At 43.8% G+C, this 19409-nt stretch overlaps 1 protein-coding gene across 1 annotated transcript in view; it reads right to left on the reverse strand.

Moving 5' to 3' along the window:
• Positions 1-19409, reverse strand: part of LOC132762317 (octapeptide-repeat protein T2-like) — a 138153-nt gene that overhangs the window by 44196 nt on the left and 74548 nt on the right. Inside the window, exons 4-5 of the mRNA XM_067471480.1 lie at positions 18133-18219; positions 15417-15701 (exon numbers count right to left, since the gene is read on the reverse strand). The gene's annotated coding sequence lies outside the window, so the exon portion shown is untranslated. The remainder of the gene's footprint in view (positions 1-15416; positions 15702-18132; positions 18220-19409) is intronic.

Consider the following 19409-nt stretch of genomic DNA (forward strand, 5'->3'; position numbering starts at 1 on the left):
AAGGAGGGATTAAGGAAAAGCCTATTAAGTGTTACATTACATTATGATTTTACAAATTTAGCACCAAAACATCATGTTTTACAACCAATCAACAGAAAAAGCAGTTCGATAAATAGTAATGTTAGAATCAAAGAGTTGGAAGAGACCTCCTGGGCCATCCAGTCCAACCCCATTCTGCCAAGAAGCAGGAATATTGCATTCAAATCACCCCCTACAGATGGCCATCCAGCCTCTGTTTCAAAGCTTCCAAAGAAGGAGCCTCCACCACACTCCGGGGCAGAGAGTTCCACTGCTGAATGGCTCTCACAGTCAAGAAGTTCTTCCTCATGTTCAGGTGGAATCTCCTCCTCTCTTGTAGTTTGAAGCCATTGTTCCATTGCGTCCTAGTCTCCAGGGAAGCAGAAAACAAGCTTGCTCCCTCCTCCTCCCTGTGGCTTCCTCTCAGATATACATGGCTATCATATCTCCTCTCAGCCTTCTCTTCTTCAGGCTAAACATGCCCAGCTCCTTAAGCCGCTCCTCATACGGCTTGTTCTCCAGTATGCAGTAATGACTGTATTTACGACTTGAGCATCAAAACATCGCAATGTATTGAAACAACTGTGGATCCGGGCGGGAGGTAGACTGTGTTGGATAATACAGAACGTTGGATGAGCGAAGGTTGGATACACGAGACTCTACTGTATGCATTTCTAATTAATTTCTCTTAAACCTCGCTGTTTACATTTCCCCTCCTCTGCATTCTGACTATCAATTTAGAGTAGTATTTAATGTTAACTGAGGAAGGAGATGCCAATTAAGCTATCCAAACCTGATCTGGCTAAGGCTACCATTCCCATCATCCCCAGTAAGTAAAGTCATGTTGGCTGCCTATGATGGGTATTGTAGTTTGGCACATTTGAAAGGTACCAGAGGCAAGAAGACTTGTCCGGTCCATGAAACCTGTGCCTTTATTTTCACCGTTAGAATATCGCAAATCTTTCATCTTGTATTGTCGAAGGCTTTCATGGCCGAAATCACTGGGTTGTTGTAGGTTTTTTCAGGCTATATGGCCATGTTCTAGAGGCATTCTCTCCTGACGATTCGCCTGCATCTATGGCAAGCATCAACCTCTGAGGATGCTTGCCATAGATGCAGGCGAAACGTCAGGAGAGAATGCCTCTAGAATATGGTCATATAGCCCGAAAAAAAACTTTCATTTTGTCTTTGGAAGTTCTTGTGCAATATTCACAAATTCACAAGCAGCTTGAATTGCAGAAACAGTTACACTGAATGTCATCTTTGCATATTACACATATCAGTTATGCATTCTCTAAGGAGATAAAGACAGATATTTCCCATTTTAGGTTCTTGTGGGTTTTTTCGGGCTATTGGGCCATGTTCTAGAGGCATTTCTCCTGACGTTTCGCCTGCATCTATGGCAAGCATCCTCAGAGGTAGTGAGGAGGTAGTTAGGAGAAATGCCTCTAGAACATGGCTCTATAGCCACAAGAAAAAACCCACAAGAACCTAGTGATTCCAGCCATGAAAGCCTTCGACAATACATTTCCCATTTTGTTTTCACAACAACCTTGTGAGAAGGCTCAGGGCCCATCCACACTGGGCCTAAAACGCGGACCATCTCGGACTTTTACCTGAGGTGTCCAAACAACACCACAGGTGGGACAAAGCAGGAAAACCCTGCTTTGTCCATAATTAGGTACTGGATTAGACCCAGGTCTGTGGAGTTTAACCAATGCCCAGTAGGATTTCTTAGACCCGATTGAGCGTGGGCTAAAGGTCTGTCTGGAACCGGCTTAAGATGAACCAGTTGGAGTCATTTCCCTGTAAAACAGTCTCCTAACTGGGCCTTGCATTTCCCTAGTCCAGTGATAAGCAACCTTTTGAGCTTGGTGTGTCAAAATTTGCCAAAAACCAGAGCATAACTTGAGTGGGGTGTCAACTTTGAGAAAAAAATAACATAATTTTGCAATATTTATAGTTTAAATAAGAAAAATGTATAATCCATGCTGAGTTATGGAGTGAACAATGCTCAAACGTGCAGGTGTTAAATTTGTAGAGCCTTTTGCAAATTTAAGGATGGAATTAGATTGGCTCTTATAAGGTGTATTTCTCTGTATGTGGCCGCATGTGTCTGCGTGTCATCAAAAATAGCCATGCGTGTCAGTGCTGACACGCATGTCATAGGTTCACCATCACGGTCCTAGTCCATTCACTACGCATTTCCAAGTAAAGTGTCTCCCTTCTGTGAAAGTACTTTATGGTTTGTGCAATGAAATCCTTCCTCATTCCCGGATCCTGACCTATATTCCCAGTGTTTTAAAATTTTACAAAAATTAATCTTGAATCTGTCCCCGCCTAGTTAAATTTTTGTGTTTTTTGCTTGATTTTATATTGTTGTGTCATATATTATATTGATTTTGCATTTTATGTATTTTGTTTGGTTTTACTATGTTTTTGTGTTATATTGTTTGTATTGTATCGATGGGCGTGGCCTCATGTAAGCCGCACCGAGTCCCTTGGGGGAGATGGAGCGGGGAATAAATAAAGTTATTATTATTATTATTATTATTATTATTATTATTATTATTATTATTATGACTCTGCCACTACTGAACTTTTAGCTAGGGTCCCATCTACACTACCATATAATGCAGTTTAACTGGATTATACGAGTCTACACTGACAATTAATGCAATTAATTGTATCTCCCCTTATGAACCACTGAGGACTTTAAGATCATCTGAGGAGGCCCTGCTTTCGGTCCAGCCTTCATCACAAGCACATTTGGCGGGGACGAGAGACAGGGCCTTCTCAGTGGTGGCCCCTCAGCTATGGAAAACTCTCCCTAAGGAGATCAGATCTGCTCCCTCCCTCTTGACGTTTCGGAGGCAAGTTAAAACGTGGCTATTCAAGCAAGCATTTACAAATACAGAGTAGCTAATACGGGAAATCGAATGACCTGACAATGGAATTGGACAATGTTTGAGAATAATGAGACGCTGATGATGTTGTTTTTATTGCTTTTGTGATATCTTATACTGTTTAATGTTTTTTGTCTATTATCTTTTATGTATACTGATTTGTTGGGAACCGCCTTGAGTTGCCAATTGGCTGAGAAAGGCGGTCTACAAATACAGTAAATAAATAAATTCAATAAATTAATTAATTAATTAAACTGCACTCTGAAACTGCATTTAATGTCAGTATAGATGGGGCTGCATTTGACTGCATTGAACTGCATTATATGAATCTATCCAGTAAAATTGTGAATTTTAATCTGTATTTCATTAGCGAATTTTAACTTGTATTCTAACTCTGTGTATCTTGTTGTATGTCTTTTATTAGTGCTTTACCTCTTGTTTTAATGATGTTTCATCCCACCTCAAGCCACAGGGAGATGCGAGTATTATTATTATTATTATTATTATTATTATTATTATGCGGGGACATGAGAGAAGTCTCCCACAAGGCTGATAAAAACATCAAATCTTCCGGGCATCCCTGGGCAACGTCCTTGCAGACGGCCAATTCTCTCACACCAGAAGCAACTTGCAGTTTCTCAAGTCGCTCCTGACATGACAAAAAAAATTATTATTATTACTACAACTACTACTACTATGCTAGCAATTTAAAGCAATTCTAAACTGCATTATATGGCAGTGTAGATGTGGCTCAAGCCTCCTGCATGGGTTTGTAAAGCTGAGACCTTGCGTCTGGAGTTTGAGCACAACAGAAGCTGCATCCACCCGTTTCTGCTTGGAAGCGTATATTTTTATCCAATCTAAGAGAGATTAGGCGAGATCATGAAGACTCATCGCACCAAGGAGTTTGGCAATTTTCGAGAAGCTTGTTTGGGGCGGGGGGGGGGGGGATTCCCGAGACAAGGATTTCAAAAAGCCGAACCATCTGGTCACTTGGAGCTTCCAATACAAAGCCTCCCCCATTGGCATGTTTACTACAAGGCCGTCCAGACAAATTCCCCACCCCATCCCCCTTCGGACGCCACCAAACACACGGCTAACTTGACTTTCAGCCCACGACACACCTCAAGGAACAGATGGAAGGGCAGCGATGGACAGAAAACGAGAGACGGGGCTGGGGGCAGGGAGGGATTTAGACAGTGTGGGATACATCCTCAGAAACGGCAGACGAGCTAGGATGGAGTCACACCAGAGCCATGGGAAATTCATATGGACACGATGGCCCATTACCAGCCATGGAACCCTACCAGATCTATTTAAAACCATCAGGGTTGTGTCTAAACCAGGCAAAGGCAAACTTCGGCCTGACTAGCTCTTAGGAATTGTGGGAACTGAAGTCCAAAACACCTGGAGGGAGGTCCAAAATTTGGTCTAAATGCATTTATTGGAGCCCTTCCACACAGCCATATAATTCACAATATCTGCTCTGAACTGGATTTTCTGAGTCCACACTACCAAGTTTAGATCCTTCATAGGGCTGTCCAAACACGGAAAAATTTGTTTCTAAACTCGATTCGTTTTTAGGGGTTTTTTGCGTTTCGTTATTAAAAAGCATTCCGAAATTTTCCTTTAAAAAAGTTCGATATTTACGAAATTTCGGAAATCAAAAAACCAATTACGAATCGATTACGAATCAATTCGTTAATGGCGGCCGCGATCTCGCAATACGCTAAAAAAACTTCTGAAGCTTCCCTCTCCCTCTGTTGTTGACTGTTGGTGTGATAATTATATATTTTTTCACTGAGAAAACAAACAGCAGCCCTAAAACTTGCACCAGACATGCGGAAATAATAACAAAACATTTACGAATCAATAACGAATCAATAACAAATCAATAACGAAACAATTACGAAACGAATTGGAAAAATTCGTTTCGTTTTTTAGTTGCTCCTGAATGGTTCACTATCGCTTCGTTATAAAAAAAATAACGAATTTTTAACAAATTACGAAATTACGAAACGAAACCACCCAGCCCTAATCCTTCAAGTGTCATCGGAAGTGAGGCTTCTCAACCTGATTGTATGATCAATGGAGGGAGGGTCGGAAAAGTCACTCTCCACCATTGACATGAATTAACAAGACACAGAGATGTCAACATCAGATCTACAAAACAGAATAAAATCCTATTAAGGCTTAAAGAAAATCTGGACACCAAGTGAAGAAGGGTAGAGAGGTCATGGGCTACATTATAGGCATCCCATACTTTATTATTTACGTGTTTTTTATTATTTATTATTGCTTTTCTCCCAATGTAGGACTCAAAGTGCTTTAGATCCCTTACCTAGTTTAACCTTCTGCTTCTTCCCTTTTCTTTTCTTCTCTTCCCTTCTATACCTTGTCTCTCCACTTCTCTATGCATTTAAGGCAAAGTATAAAAGGGGGGAAAGAGCAACATGACCTGTATGGTATTGGCAAATAGAGCAGCTAAAGGGTGGTTTACACTATATGACTCTAAAAGTGATTCAATAAATACATAACAAGTTGGCTCCAGGCACAGTCAGCCCATTGTATGCTAATCAAGGTGGTCAGTTGAAAGATTCACACCTAGCCCAACTTACAAAAGCCCTTTGGTCATTCCACAGATATATAAACCCCTTTTTTCCCAGTTCCAGCAGACCTCACCTCTGAGGATGCTTGCCATAGATGCAGGCGAAACGTCAGGAGAAATGCCTCTAGAACATGGCCATATAGCCCGAAAAAACCCACAAGAACTGAATACACAACGACTTTACCAGATGGTGTATGCTTACTTGAAAACACATCCAATTTGGATCAACAGAGGCACTTCTCATGCTGGGTCTACACTACCATGTAATGTCATTTCAGAATGCATATTAACAGGATTGAACCGGATTATGTAGCAATGTAGACCAGGCATGAGCAACCTCTGGCCCTCCAGGTGTTTTGGACTTCAACTCCCACAATTGGGAGGGCCAAAGTTTGCCCATGCCTGGTGTAGACTCCCTGGTGGTGGGGAGGGGGGAAGAGGGGGAGGGGGGATGTTGTCAAGAACCTATAAGTCTAACAACAAGTATAGGAGAGAAGGATCGTATGGCTCGGAATTGCGGCATGGAGGGGGGGAGGTGTTCCACTAGCCGAGGGGCCCCCATAGAGGTCGTGGTGGGAAGGAGGAGATGCGGGAGAAGGAGACCTCGAATTCGGCTTAATTCGGACCGCTTATCTAAATTGACTATTCCCAATCGGTCTCCTAAGGTAAATTGGTGTAACCAGGTGAGCGGGCCCTCTGGCTTGAAGGTGGTGTTGTTGAACGCCAGGTCTGTCAACGGAAAGACATCTTGGATCCAGGATTTAATCCTGGAGGAGCGGGCAGATCTGGCGTGCATCACGGAGACCTGGCTGGATGAAGCGGGGGGCGTAAACCTCTCCCAGCTCTGTCCTCCAGGTTTCTCCGTGCAACACCAACCAAGAGCTGGAGGACGGGGAGGCGGTGTCGCAGTGGTCTATAGAGATTCCATCCATCTAACCAGGAGCCCCATCCCGCAGACCGCAAATTTTGAATGCGTCCACCTGAGGGTGGGTGACCGGGACAGAATAGGGATTCTGCTAGTGTACCGTCCACCTCGCTGCACTACAGTCTCCCTACCTGAGCTAGCGGGGGTGGTCTCGAGCCTGGCGGTGGAGTCCCAACGGCTTCTTGTGCTGGGGGACTTCAACATCCACGCCGAGGCACCCCTCACAGGTGCGGCTCAGGACTTCATGTCCGCCATGGCAACCATGGGGCTGTCCCAACGAATAACTGGCCCCACCCACTGTGCTGGACACACATTGGACTTGGTTTTCTGCCAGGGATGGGAGCAGAGTGGCGGTGTGGAGGAGTTGTCTATCTCTCCGTTGCCATGGTCCGACCACTTCCTGATTAGATTTAGGCTCACTGCGCCCCCTAACCTCCGCAAGGGTGGAGGACCCATTAGGATGGTCCGCCCCAGGAGGCTAATGGATCCGAATGGATTCCTGACGGCTCTTGGGGAGTTTCCCGCCGCCGCGGTAGGTGATCATGTCGAGGCCTTGGTCGCTCTCTGGAATGGGGAGATGACCAGGGCTATTGACAAGATCGCTCCGGAACGTCCCCTCTCGAGTAACCGAGCTAAACCAGCCCCTTGGTTTACTGAGGAGCTGGCAGCGATGAAGCGAAAGAAGAGGGTTCTAGAGAGCGTGTGGCGCTCAAACCCAAGCGAGTCAAACCGAACACGGTTTGTGTCCTTTTTAAGGGCATATGCCGCGGCAATAAAAGCCGCAAAGAAAACTTTCTTTGCGGCCACTATTGCGTCTGCAAAAAACCGTCCGGCGGAGTTGTTTCGGGTTGTCAGAGGTCTGTTAACTCCCCCTACTTCAGGTGGGAGCCCTGACAACTCGGCAGCGCGCTGTGAAGCATTTGCTCGGTTCTTTGCAGACAAAGTCGCTTTGATCCGCTCTGGGCTGGACGCCACATTAGATGCAGTCTCTGTGGATGTGACACAAGCACCTGCTTGTCCGATTTTGTTGGATTCTTTTCAGTTTGTGAAACCCGAGGATGTGGACAAGATACTTGGAGGAATGAGACCCACCACGTCCATCCTAGACCCCTGCCCATCCTGGCTTCTGAAGGAGGCCAGAGGGGGATTGGCCGAGTGGGTAACGGTGGTGGTTAATGCCTCCCTTCGGGAAGGCAAGATTCCAGCGAGCCTCAAACAGGCTGTTGTAAAGCCGCTGTTGAAGAAACCATCACTCGACCCCACTAAATTGGACAACTTTCGGCCTGTTTCCAATCTTCCCTTCTTGGGCAAAGTCATGGAAAGCGTGGTGGCCTCACAACTCCAGGTATTCTTGAGAGACACGGATAATCTGGATCCGGCACAGTCTGGTTTCAGACCGGGACATGGTACCGAGACGGTCTTGGTCGCCTTAGTCGATGATCTGCGCCGGGAGCTAGACAGGGGGAGTGTGTCCCTGTTGGTGCTCCTGGACCTCTCAGCGGCCTTCGATACCGTCGACCACGGTATTCTTCTGGGGCGCCTTGCAGAGATGGGTCTTGGGGGCACTGCTCTGCAGTGGCTCCGGTCATTTCTGGAGGGTCGCACTCAGAAGGTGTTGCTGGGGGACTCCTGTTCAGCGCCACAGCCGTTGATCTGTGGCGTTCCTCAGGGTTCCATCTTGTCCCCCTTGCTGTTTAACATCTACATGAAGCCGCTGGGTGAGATCATCCGGAGTTTCGGGGTGCGGTGTCACCTGTACGCAGATGATGTCCAACTCTGTCACTCCTTCCCACCTGCTACTAAGGAGGCCGTCGAAGTCCTGAACCGGTGCCTGGCCGCTGTAATGGTCTGGATGAGGGCGAACAAACTGAAACTAAATCCAGACAAGACAGAGGTACTCCTGGTCAGTCGCAAGGCCGAACAGGGTATAGGGTTACAGCCTGTGCTGGACGGGGTCGCACTCCCCTTGAAGGCACAGGTTCGCAGCTTGGGTGTGACCCTGGACTCATCGCTGAGCCTGGAGCCTCAGGTTTCAGCGGTGACCAGGGGAGCATTTGCACAGCTTAGGCTCGTGCGCCAGCTGCGCCCGTATCTTGGGAAGTCTGACTTGGCCACGGTGGTACACGCTTTGGTCACATCCCGCCTCGACTACTGCAACGCTCTCTACGTGGGGCTGCCCTTGAAGACGGCCCGGAAGCTTCAGCTAGTCCAACGCGCGGCAGCCATGTTGTTAACGGGAGCAGGACGCAGAGAGCATACAACGCCCCTGCTGTCCCAGCTCCACTGGCTGCCGATTCGCTACCGGGCCCAATTTAAGGTGCTGGTGTTATCCTACAAAGCCCTAAACGGTTCCGGCCCAAAACACCTTGCAGACCGCATCTCGGCCTATGAGCCCACGAGGGCCTTGAGATCATCCGGGGAGACCCTTCTCTCGGTCCCGCCTGCCTCACAGGCACGTCTGGCGGGGACGAGAGAGCGGGCCTTCTCGGTGGTGGCCCCCCGGCTGTGGAACACCCTCCCTGTTGAAGTTAGACAGGCGCCCTCCTTGATGGCCTTTCGTAGGGGCCTGAAAACTTGGCTCTTCGAGCAGGCCTTCAACTGAGTTACTCTGAAACGACACTGGAATGGACTAGGACTATGAATTTTGGCTATGACCCCAGGACTTGACGAAGCGGATTTTTAGTATAAGTATATGTTATGTTTGTATTGTCTGGTCTGTACTGTCGGAATGTATTGTACACTGTTCTTTTATGTTGCTGTTCACCGCCCCGAGTCGCCCTCGGGCTGAGAGGGGCGGTCAATAAATGCAAAAAATAAATAAATAAATAAATAAATAAACCTGCATTCTGAAACCGCATTATGTGGGAGTCTAGACCCAGTCTGGGTTAATTTGAGCAAGACTGGGCCACAAGGTCAACACTTGACAACGTTTTTGGATTGTGCCAGTCTTGGGGTCCATTTCTGCAGGTCATATCAGCCTTGGTTGTCAGGAATTCAGGGAGATGAAGTCCAAAACACCTGGAGGGCCAAAGTTTGCCCATGCTTGGTGTAGACTCATATAATCCAGTTCAATGCATGTAACCTGAGTTACATTATATGGCAGTCTAGACCTAGCATGAGTTAATTTGAGCAGGACTAGGCTACAAGTCAACACTTGACAACGTTTTTGGCTAGATATTGTGGCCAGTCTTGGGGTCTTCAGGTCCATTTCTACAGGTCATATCAGCCTGAGGTTGTTAGGAATTGTGGGAACTGAAGACCAAAACACCTGGAGGGCTGAAGTTTGCCCATGCCTAGTGTAGACTCATATAATCCAGTTCAATGCATGGAACCTGCATTCTGAAACCGTATTATATGGCAGTCTAGACCAAGTCTGAGTTAATATGAGCAGGACTGGGCCACAAGTCAACACTTGACAATGTCTTTGGGTGGATATTGTGGCCAGTCTTGGGGGTCTTCAGGTCCATTTCTGCAGGTCATATCATCCTGAGGTTGTTAGGAATTGTGGGAGCTGAAGACCAAAACATCTGGAGGGCCGAATCCAATTTAACTGCCCTTGTTCAATGCTATGGGGCCGTGGGGGTGTAGTTTGGGATCGTGAGGGCTACCAAGGAATACGGATGCCTCATCAAACTACATCACTGCATATCATTGAGCCATGGCAACTAGAGATGAGGTTCCTCAAAACAGGAGCTCCAGGTGAAGCTCCTGAAGCGGTTTTGGCTCAGCAGAAGATTATCATATTATGCAAATCTAGTGCACACCCTAATTTTGGGATGGTAATTTAGCAACAAAAGGTGAGCGTTAGATTCAAATAAATGCGGTATCTCTGAGGGCTTCCAACCCATCTTAGGAGGAAGAGCACCTTGATCCCTTGAATGAAAGAGGGCATGGCTTCAATTCCTTTGTATGCCTACACATCAGGGGAAAACGGGCACAAATACTTAGCCATAACTCAGTGGCAAAGCACTCTGTTTGTTAGTCTGCAGGATACCCCAAGTTTGATCACCAGTCTAAAGTTTGACAATAATAACAAAAAATAATTAACAGGGAAGTGGGGACTGGAGGAGAATAGTCATCGGACTATCATAGTTCCCTCATTAATATAGAGTGGTCACCGATCACCCCATTTGTGGACAGGCTGGCCACTCCAATGACGCTGAACTATTTAAGACGTGCAATGTTTACCTTGTGTTTGGGCTACTTAAATATTCTGCCATGCTATTCAAGTTCCCAATATTGCCAAAGCAGCATTTCAGGTTATATTTGAAAGCTGGCTTTCCTACCACGAGGGAAGAGTGTTGAGAAATGCCTGACAAGGATATGGACTCTGCCTCTAAGGAAAAATATTCCCATAAAATTAATACAAAAATGTATTGATTGATTGATTGATTGATTGATTGATTTACTACTTGCGGTACCCGCCACAAATTGCTGTGGCCAACCTTCTCTCCCTCTTTCCTTCCTTCCCTCCCTCTTTTTCTTTCCCTTCTTCTTCCTTCCTTCTCTACCTGTTTCGTTTCTCACTTCCTTTGCTCTTTGGTTCCATCCTTCCTTGTCTCTTTCCTTCCTTCCTTTCTTCCTTCCTCCCTCCCTCTTTATCTCTTTCGTTCTTTCTCTCCTTCCTTCCCTCTCACTTTTTTATTTCCTTCTCTCCTTCCTTCCTTCTCTTTCTTTCTTTCATTCTCTTTCTTTCTTTCCTTCTCTCCTTCCCTCCTTCTTCCTCTCTTTCTCTCCCTCCTTCTCTCCTTCTCTCTTTCCTTCCTTCCTTCCTTCCCTCCCTCTTTCTCTCTTTCGTTCCTTCTCTCCTTCCTTCCCTCTCACTTTTTTTATTTCCTTCTCTTTTTCCTTCCTTCTCTAACTTTCTTTCTTTCCTTCTCTCCTTCCATCCTTCTTTCCCTCTTTCTCTCGCTCCTTCTCTCTTTCCTTCCCTCTCACTTTTTTATTTCCTTCTCTCCTTCCTTCCTTCTCTAACTTTCTTTCCTTCTCTCCTTCCCAGCAAAATCAATAAAAACATGTAAAAACTGTTAAAAACACTGTCCAATCACATCTTCCAACCATTCCGTTTTCCTATGTCTGTTACACTGTATTTGGAAATGCCCGCTCAAAAAGCCAAGCCTCGATTCTCTTCCGAAATGTTAAAAGGGAGGAGGCCGATCTGATATCCTTAGGGAGGGCGTTCCATAGCTGAGGGGCTACCACTGAGAAGGCCCTGTCTCTCATCCTCGCCAGCCGTACTTGTGACGAAGGCGAGACCGAAAGCAGGGCCTCCTCAGATAATCTTAAAGTCCTGGAAGATTCAGAAGGAGAGATGCATTCTAAATAAATAAAATAAATAAAATATTTTATTTATTTTAAATTAAATAAAATAAATAAAATAAAAACCCAACTAAAGCTAGATTCCCTTATAGACAGATAGTCCCTATGTACTGAATTTTAAAGCTCTAGTTCTATATTTTAGGATGCCCAACCTTTTGGGGCTGCGGGTGTTCTGTCACACACTGGCCCTGTAAAGAATTGCCTTTAAAATAGGAGGTGCAACTTGAGCCCAGCGGGAAGCCAGGGCCCCCCGAAGAGAAGTTCTCAAGGATTTTCCATCACAAATGACCTTTAGATGGCTTGTGAAGTATAACAAAGTCCTTTATTAATAAACAATCAAACAGAAACTTCTCTTGTCTTCAATAAAGTTAAACAAATGTTATTTATTTATTTATTATTTATTTGCTTTATTTCTATACCGCATTTTTTCAGCCCTTGACAGGCGACTCAATGATTCCAGGCTTTTATGCAACTGGTGGCTTCCTAATCTTGTCCACGAGGGACAGGCAATTGTCTTCAATAACCGTTTCTTTACTTTAAGGAAAATCCCTTTTGTAACTTCTTCTAGGCTGACTGTAATCTAAGCCTTACTGATGTGGGCTCCGCTACCGGGTCAAACTGCATCTCGAGCACCAAGTGGACCTACCAGTAAGGCCAGTAGATTCTCCAGCTGGAGTTCTTTGGTCTTCCAAACTGTTTATCCTCCGAAATTCCTCAAAGCTTTAGGGCTGCTTCCCTGGAAATCTTTGGATGCTCTTAAGACTGTTTTCCCCCAGAAAGTCTTAAGGGTTGAAGCTTTTGTACAGGAGAAGCTTGTACACATCCCATAAATTAGCTTTCCTTACTGAGACTAACTAAAAATGGCTCCCTTCCCTTCCCAATTGCCCTGAACAAGGGGCGGAACCAAAACTTAACAATGATGGACAGGTGGCTTGCCCTACGACTGCAACCAAAGGAAGCCACCTTTCTGCAGAATCCCTGAAACCTTGGACTGCAAGCAAACATTTAATACAAAGCAAATAAAGTTGGAGCTCCTGGTACAGACGTACCAGCACAGGGGGCATTTTGAGAAGTTTGGTGCACCAACACAAAATGGCTGCCATGGGGAGGGATGCCAGTTCACAAAATGGCCGCTGTGGCAAAGAAGTGGCCCAGAAGAAAAACAAGTGATACCAAAAGACAACGAGCATAATGTTAAACATAAAGCCGTAATTCCCGTAAATTACATTTATTGGCAGTCATTTATTGGCAGTCAGGAAGAGAGTAGGTTTGGTAACTTTTGCCTGTGACAAAACATTATCTACAAATAAATAGTGCGAAACGTACTTTGGTATCGCGGGAATATTAGTTTTCATTCTTCTTAGGAGAAACAAATTTATCTTTTCGTATTTTTTAATACAAATCCTTGTCTTGAAAAAAGAAGATAGGGATTTTAATTGAGTGAAGAGAGAGGGCCCAGGAAGACAGTTCCATCTTGTCTCCTGTGTTATGCTAATAATATAATATAATATAATATAATATAATATGTATTGTATATACATATAATATTTGTAATATTATAATGTAAAACAGTGTAATACTACTAATAATAATAACAATATATTATAATTGTATATTTTATATTATATGTAATATTACTAATAATATTACAATATAATTGCATAGTACAATATAGTAATATTTAATACTGATATTGTGCTACGCTAGTAATATAATATATTGTATATACATATAATACTTGTAATATTATAATGTAATACAATGTAATACTAATAATAATAATATGATATTATAATTATATATTTTATATTTATTTATTTATTATTTATTTATTACAATATAATGGTATAGTACAATATAGTAATATATAATACTGATATTGTGCTACGCTAATAATATTATATATTTTATATACATATAATACTTGAAATATTATAATGTAATACAATGTAATACTACTACTACTAATAATAATATGATATTATGATTATATATTTTATATTATATGTAATATTACTAATAATATTACAGTACAATGGTATAGTACAATATAGTAATATATAATACTGATATTGTGCTATGCTAATATAATATATTGTATATACATATATTATTTGTAATATTATAATGTAATACAATGTAATACTACTACTACATATAATTATATATTTTATATTATATGTAATATTACTAATAGTATTACAGTACAATGGTATAGTACAATATATTTAATACTGATATTGTGCTACGCTAATAATATAATATATTGTATGTATATATATCTTGTAAGCCGCTCTGAATCCCCTTCGGGGTGAGAAGGGTGGCACATAAATGTAGTTAATTAATTAATTAATTAATACTACATAGCAATATTATTATTTAATGTATTGTCAAAGGCTTTCATGGCTGGAATCACTGGGTTGTTGTAGGTTTTTTTGGGCTATATAGCCACAGTCTAGAGGCATTCTCTCCTGACGTTTCGCCTCCATCTATGGCAAGCATCCTCAGAGGTTGTGAGGAACATGGAACATGGAAATACCTCACTATCTCTGAGGATGCTTGCCATAGATGCAGGCGAAACGTCAGGAGAGAATGCCTCTAGACCATGGCCATACAGCCCGAAAAAAAAACCTACAACAACCCAGTGATTCTGGTCATGAAAGCCATTGATAATATCTAGAGGACCTCACAACCTCTTAGGATGCTTGCCATAGATGCAGGTGAAACGTCAGGAGAGAATGCCTCTAGACCATGACCATATAGCCTGAAAAAACCTACAACAACCCAATATTATTATTTATTTGTCGGCACTCTATAGGGACATTTTGATCCGCTCGCCGCCTTGCGCCTTGACTATCCGGAAAGGCGGACTGGAGATGACAAGGCATCTTCAATGAAACGTTTGCGGGCAAGACAGCGATGCGCGCTCAAACAAAAGAACAGGTGGGTTTCTGATTTATTCATACCGTTCCGTGAATAATTTAGCATTGTATGATAATTTAATATAGAGGTGGCGTGTATTAGTTATGTGTATAATTGGCAGCGGAGAGAGTAATAAATATTTCAGCTTGCCCCTCCTTCCAAAACGTGGGGGGAGAAAGCACTCGACAGTAACAGTAGTCGTAATGCAAGCTTGTGTTGACAAAGACCGAGAGATGCTTGCATTGAGTCCCTGATGGACGGATGACGAGAGCCACTCCCACTGTCGACCTTCATTTAAATATCATTAAGGATGCATTTATTTATTTATTTATCCTGGGTAAGCAAATGAAATCCTTCCTTTCCCTTTCTCTTTCTTCCTTTCCGTCTCCATCATGCCTACCCAAATCCTACCTCTAATTTGGATATCAGAATGGATGACAGACACATACAAGCAAGCAAGCAAGCAAGCAAAAATGGGATGTTAGTTCAAATCACAGCTTTGGGAAGAGCATGGGTTTCTTCCTGCCAGAAGGACGTGGTGCCAACAGACAGAGCTCGGGTGTGCCAGCTTGGCCTATTGTTCCACTTTCGGGTGGTAATTAATTAACGGGATTTCAAAAAAAAAAAAGGAAAGGAAAGGAAAGGAGGAGAGGACAGACTTTTGGAGGAGGAGGAGGAGGTTGTTGTGTGGCAACAATTCGGCAGCTGCGCAACCTACCTCGCGTCACAATGCGGCCATCTTACAAACAGCGCTGGGCTCCATCAAAATGGCTTCCTGGCACCGAGAGGGTCTTCTCGCCAGGGAAGGGGTGCCCGTCTCCCTCTCCGCCTCCACCTTCTGTGCCATTCTCGGAGGGCACCACCAGCCCAGACGTGCTTCTCTCGATGAAGGACAACTAGGAAGAGAGGGTGGCGCACTCAGTGACCCTCCGTCTTCGGTGTGGTTGCCATTCATGCCGATTTGGGAGGTTTCTTATCTTGGCAGCAGAATGTCGCGCAGCCTCTGCGCAGGAGACAATAAGGCACGGCGTCATTACTCACATAGTACGGTGCATGGGCATAATGCCATGGTTACATGCAGGAAGACAAGAAACAAAACCCACAGAGATAATCCCTGGGAACTGATAGATCACGGTATTCAACACAGTGGGGCCAAGACCAAGAGGAGAACACAAAATCCATCACCAGGTGCACACAAGGGCAGCAAACGTGATGTCATGTCCTTTGGATTGTACTTCTCTACACTACAATACTGTGGAAGTAATGTTAAATAGGAATGTGTGGGTGGGGGGATCAATTTTTGCTCTCAACAGATCTTGACTGCCACTATAAGCTCTCATTCCTTGGTTAAGCAATAGAATAGTGGTTCCCAACCTATGGGTCCTCAGATGTTTTGGCCTTCAACTCCCATAAATCCTAATAACTGGTAAATTGGCTGGGATTTCTGGGAGTTGTAGGCCAAAACACCTGGGGACCCACAGGTTGAGAACCACTGCAATAGAGCAATGTCAAGTTGGCTCAAGGAGCATTCCCAAACTGAACGATCCCATTCTGACCTCCTATCTACTCATTCCAGCTTGGTTTCCCTTTGGTCCTCACTCAGACATACTCCTTGGCCTGTTCTGGCCAACATCTTGCTCATCCTTGAACAAATAACCACTTGGTGACACCTTTGAGACAGCAAATCTGCCACCACTTTTAAACTGAAGTATGAACACATCTGCTACCGGGATAATTGGCATTTGTTTCTAGCCCAGCATTTTTCAACCTGTCAAAAGGGTCGCCAAGATCACCAGAAAACACAGTATTTTCTGTTGGTCATAGGGGTTCTGTGTGGGACGTTTGGGCCAATTCCGTTGTTGGTAAGGTTCAGAACGCTCTTTGATTGTAGGTGAACTATAAATCCCAGCAACCTCAACTCCCAAATGTAAAGGTCTATTTTCCTCAAACTCCACCCATGTTCACATTTGGACATATTGGGTATCTGTGCCAAGTTTGGTCCAGATCCATCGATGTTTGGGTTCACAGTGCTCTCTGGAGGTAGGTGAACTACAACTTCAAAACTCAAGCTCACCAAACCTTTCCAGTATTTTCTGTTAGTCATGGGAGTTCTGTATGTCAAGTTTGGTTCAATTCCATAGTTGTTGGAGTGCTCTTTGATTGTAGGTAAAGTATAAAGCCCAGCAACTACAACTCCCAAATGACAAAATCAACCCCCCCCCCCTCCAATTCCACCAGTATTCAAATTTGGATGTATTGGGTATTTGTGCCAAATTTGGTCCAGTGAATGAAAATCCATCCTGCATACCAGATATTTACATTATGTTTCATAACAGTAGCGAAACTACAATTATGAAGTAGCAATGAAAATGTTATGTTTGGGGGTCACCACAACATGAGGACCTGTATTAAGGGGTTGCGGCATTAGGAAGGTTGAGAACCACTGCTCTAGCCATTTGCAACTCACTAATACTGTGCGATTTAACTTTTGCTACCTGTTCTCCTGAATTCATTCTGATTCAGGTATCTCTACTATTTCTGAACTTCCTGGATCGCAGGGACAATTTTACCACAGCAATGAAGAAGAGTAGTAAAGCAAGTGCATGGGCTGGGCTTTAGCACAGCAGGTTAACCACCAGCTGTAGTAAATCTTGCCAATTGGAAGGTTGGCAGTTCGAAGCCTGGGTCAGGTTGAGTTCCTGGGCTTTAGCCCAGCTTCTGCCTACCTAGCAGTTCGAAAGCAAATGTGAGTAGATAAATGGGTACCGCTTTAAAGCGGGGAGGTATTTAAGGCACCCATAAGGAAATGCCAGAAAAATGCCAGCAATTCGATCAAGGAGGAAGTTTACAAACAAAGCTCTTTGGCAGGGAAGATGGAGCGACACCACCACCACACCATGGCTGAAACCGAGCACAAGCCTCCAAGATGCCGAAGATGGGAAAGTCTAGATTCCTCTATCGATATACAGTTTGTTGTCTTGTCAGTGCATAACAGCATTGAATATTTGCCATATATGTGTTCTGTGATCCGCCCTGAGTCTCCTTCGAGGTGAGAAGGGTGGAATATAAATACTGTAAATAAATAAATAAGTTTTGAGGAAGTAGGTCAGTGACTCAACTTGTGAATGGCCTGGAAAGTATGTTGATACTGCCATTCATCCATCTAGCATAATACAGTAAGCCTCGTAGTGATTTTCAGTGACAGACAGCAGGCTTCTGGGCTTCTAATAGCTTTAACACCCATGAGCAAAATTAAAAGTGTTACCTACAGACTGCCTTTGGACTATGCTAACCTTTCCTCAACTTGGTGCCCTTGAGCATCTCAATTTGGTCATGGCTGGCATGATGGAGCAACAACAGGCTAACACATTTGGGGGGCATCAGGTCAGTAAGTCACCCAGCTATCTCCCTTCTGCAGCTGGCACTTGACTCACCTTTTCAGGCTCAGAGATGGAAAAAGACAAGTCTTCTCGCCTGCAGTCTTCAAGGCATCCCGAGCGACGGATTTTTGTCAGTCACATCTGATTAAGAAACAAAAAATGAATCTTAATTAGAAATTGGCACCCACATATTTGGAAAGATGTGCCATCATTACGGTACATTGTTCATAAACACAGGGGTGGAAAAGAAAATTTAGTTTTGGGATGATACACCTGCAGGTCTGCTTTCGATTGATCATTCTCCAAAATCTATCTAAATAAAAATGTAATGTTTGTTTGTGGGATTAACAGAACTCAAAAACCACTGGACGAATTGACACCAAATTTGGACACAAGAAATTTGGACACAACCCAATGTATGTCCTTCACTCAAAAAAATTGATTTTGTCACTTGGGAGTTGTAGTTGCTGGGATTTATAGTTCACCTACAATCAAAGCGCATTCTGAACCCCACGAACAATGGAATTGAACCAAACTTGACACACAGTTCTCCCATGACCAACAAAATACTGGAAGGGTTTGGTGGGCAGTGCCCTTTCATTTTGGAGTTGTAGTTCACCTACATCCAGAGATCACTGTGGACTCAAACAATGATGGACCTGGACCAAACTCTACACGAATACTCAATATGCCCAAATGTGAACACTGGTGGAGTTTGGAGAAAATAGAATCTTGACATTTGGGAGTTGTAGTTGCTGGGATTTATTCTGAACTCCACCAATCATGGAATTAAACCAAACTTGGCACACAGTTCTCCCATGGCCAACAGAAAATACTGGAAGGGTTTGGTGGGCAGTGTCCTTTGGTTTTGGAATTGTAGTTCACCTACATCCAGAGATCACTGTGGACTCAAACAATGATGGATCTGGACCAAACTCTACACAAATACTCAATATGCCCAAAAGTGAACCCGGGTGGAGTTTGGGGGAAATAGAATCTTGACATTTGGGAGTTGTAGTTGCTGGAATTTATAGTTCACCTACAATCACAGAGCATTCTGAACCCCACCAGTGATAGAATTGGGCCAAACCTCCTACATAGAATCCCCATGTGGGCCACAGCAACGCGTGGCAGGGGACGTCTAGTCTATATAAATAAAAATGTAATGTTCATTTGTGGGATTAACATAAATCAAAAACCACTGGACAAATTGATACCAAATTTGGACACAATACACCTCTCAGGCCAACAAGTGCCCATCACTCATAACAACACTGAAAAACACAATGGAAGAGATTTAAAAAGCCCCAAAAAGCAAAAAAGATGCTACA

The sequence above is a fragment of the Anolis sagrei genome, chromosome 9 (assembly GCF_037176765.1).
Source record: "Anolis sagrei isolate rAnoSag1 chromosome 9, rAnoSag1.mat, whole genome shotgun sequence".
NCBI lineage: Eukaryota > Metazoa > Chordata > Lepidosauria > Squamata > Dactyloidae > Anolis > Anolis sagrei.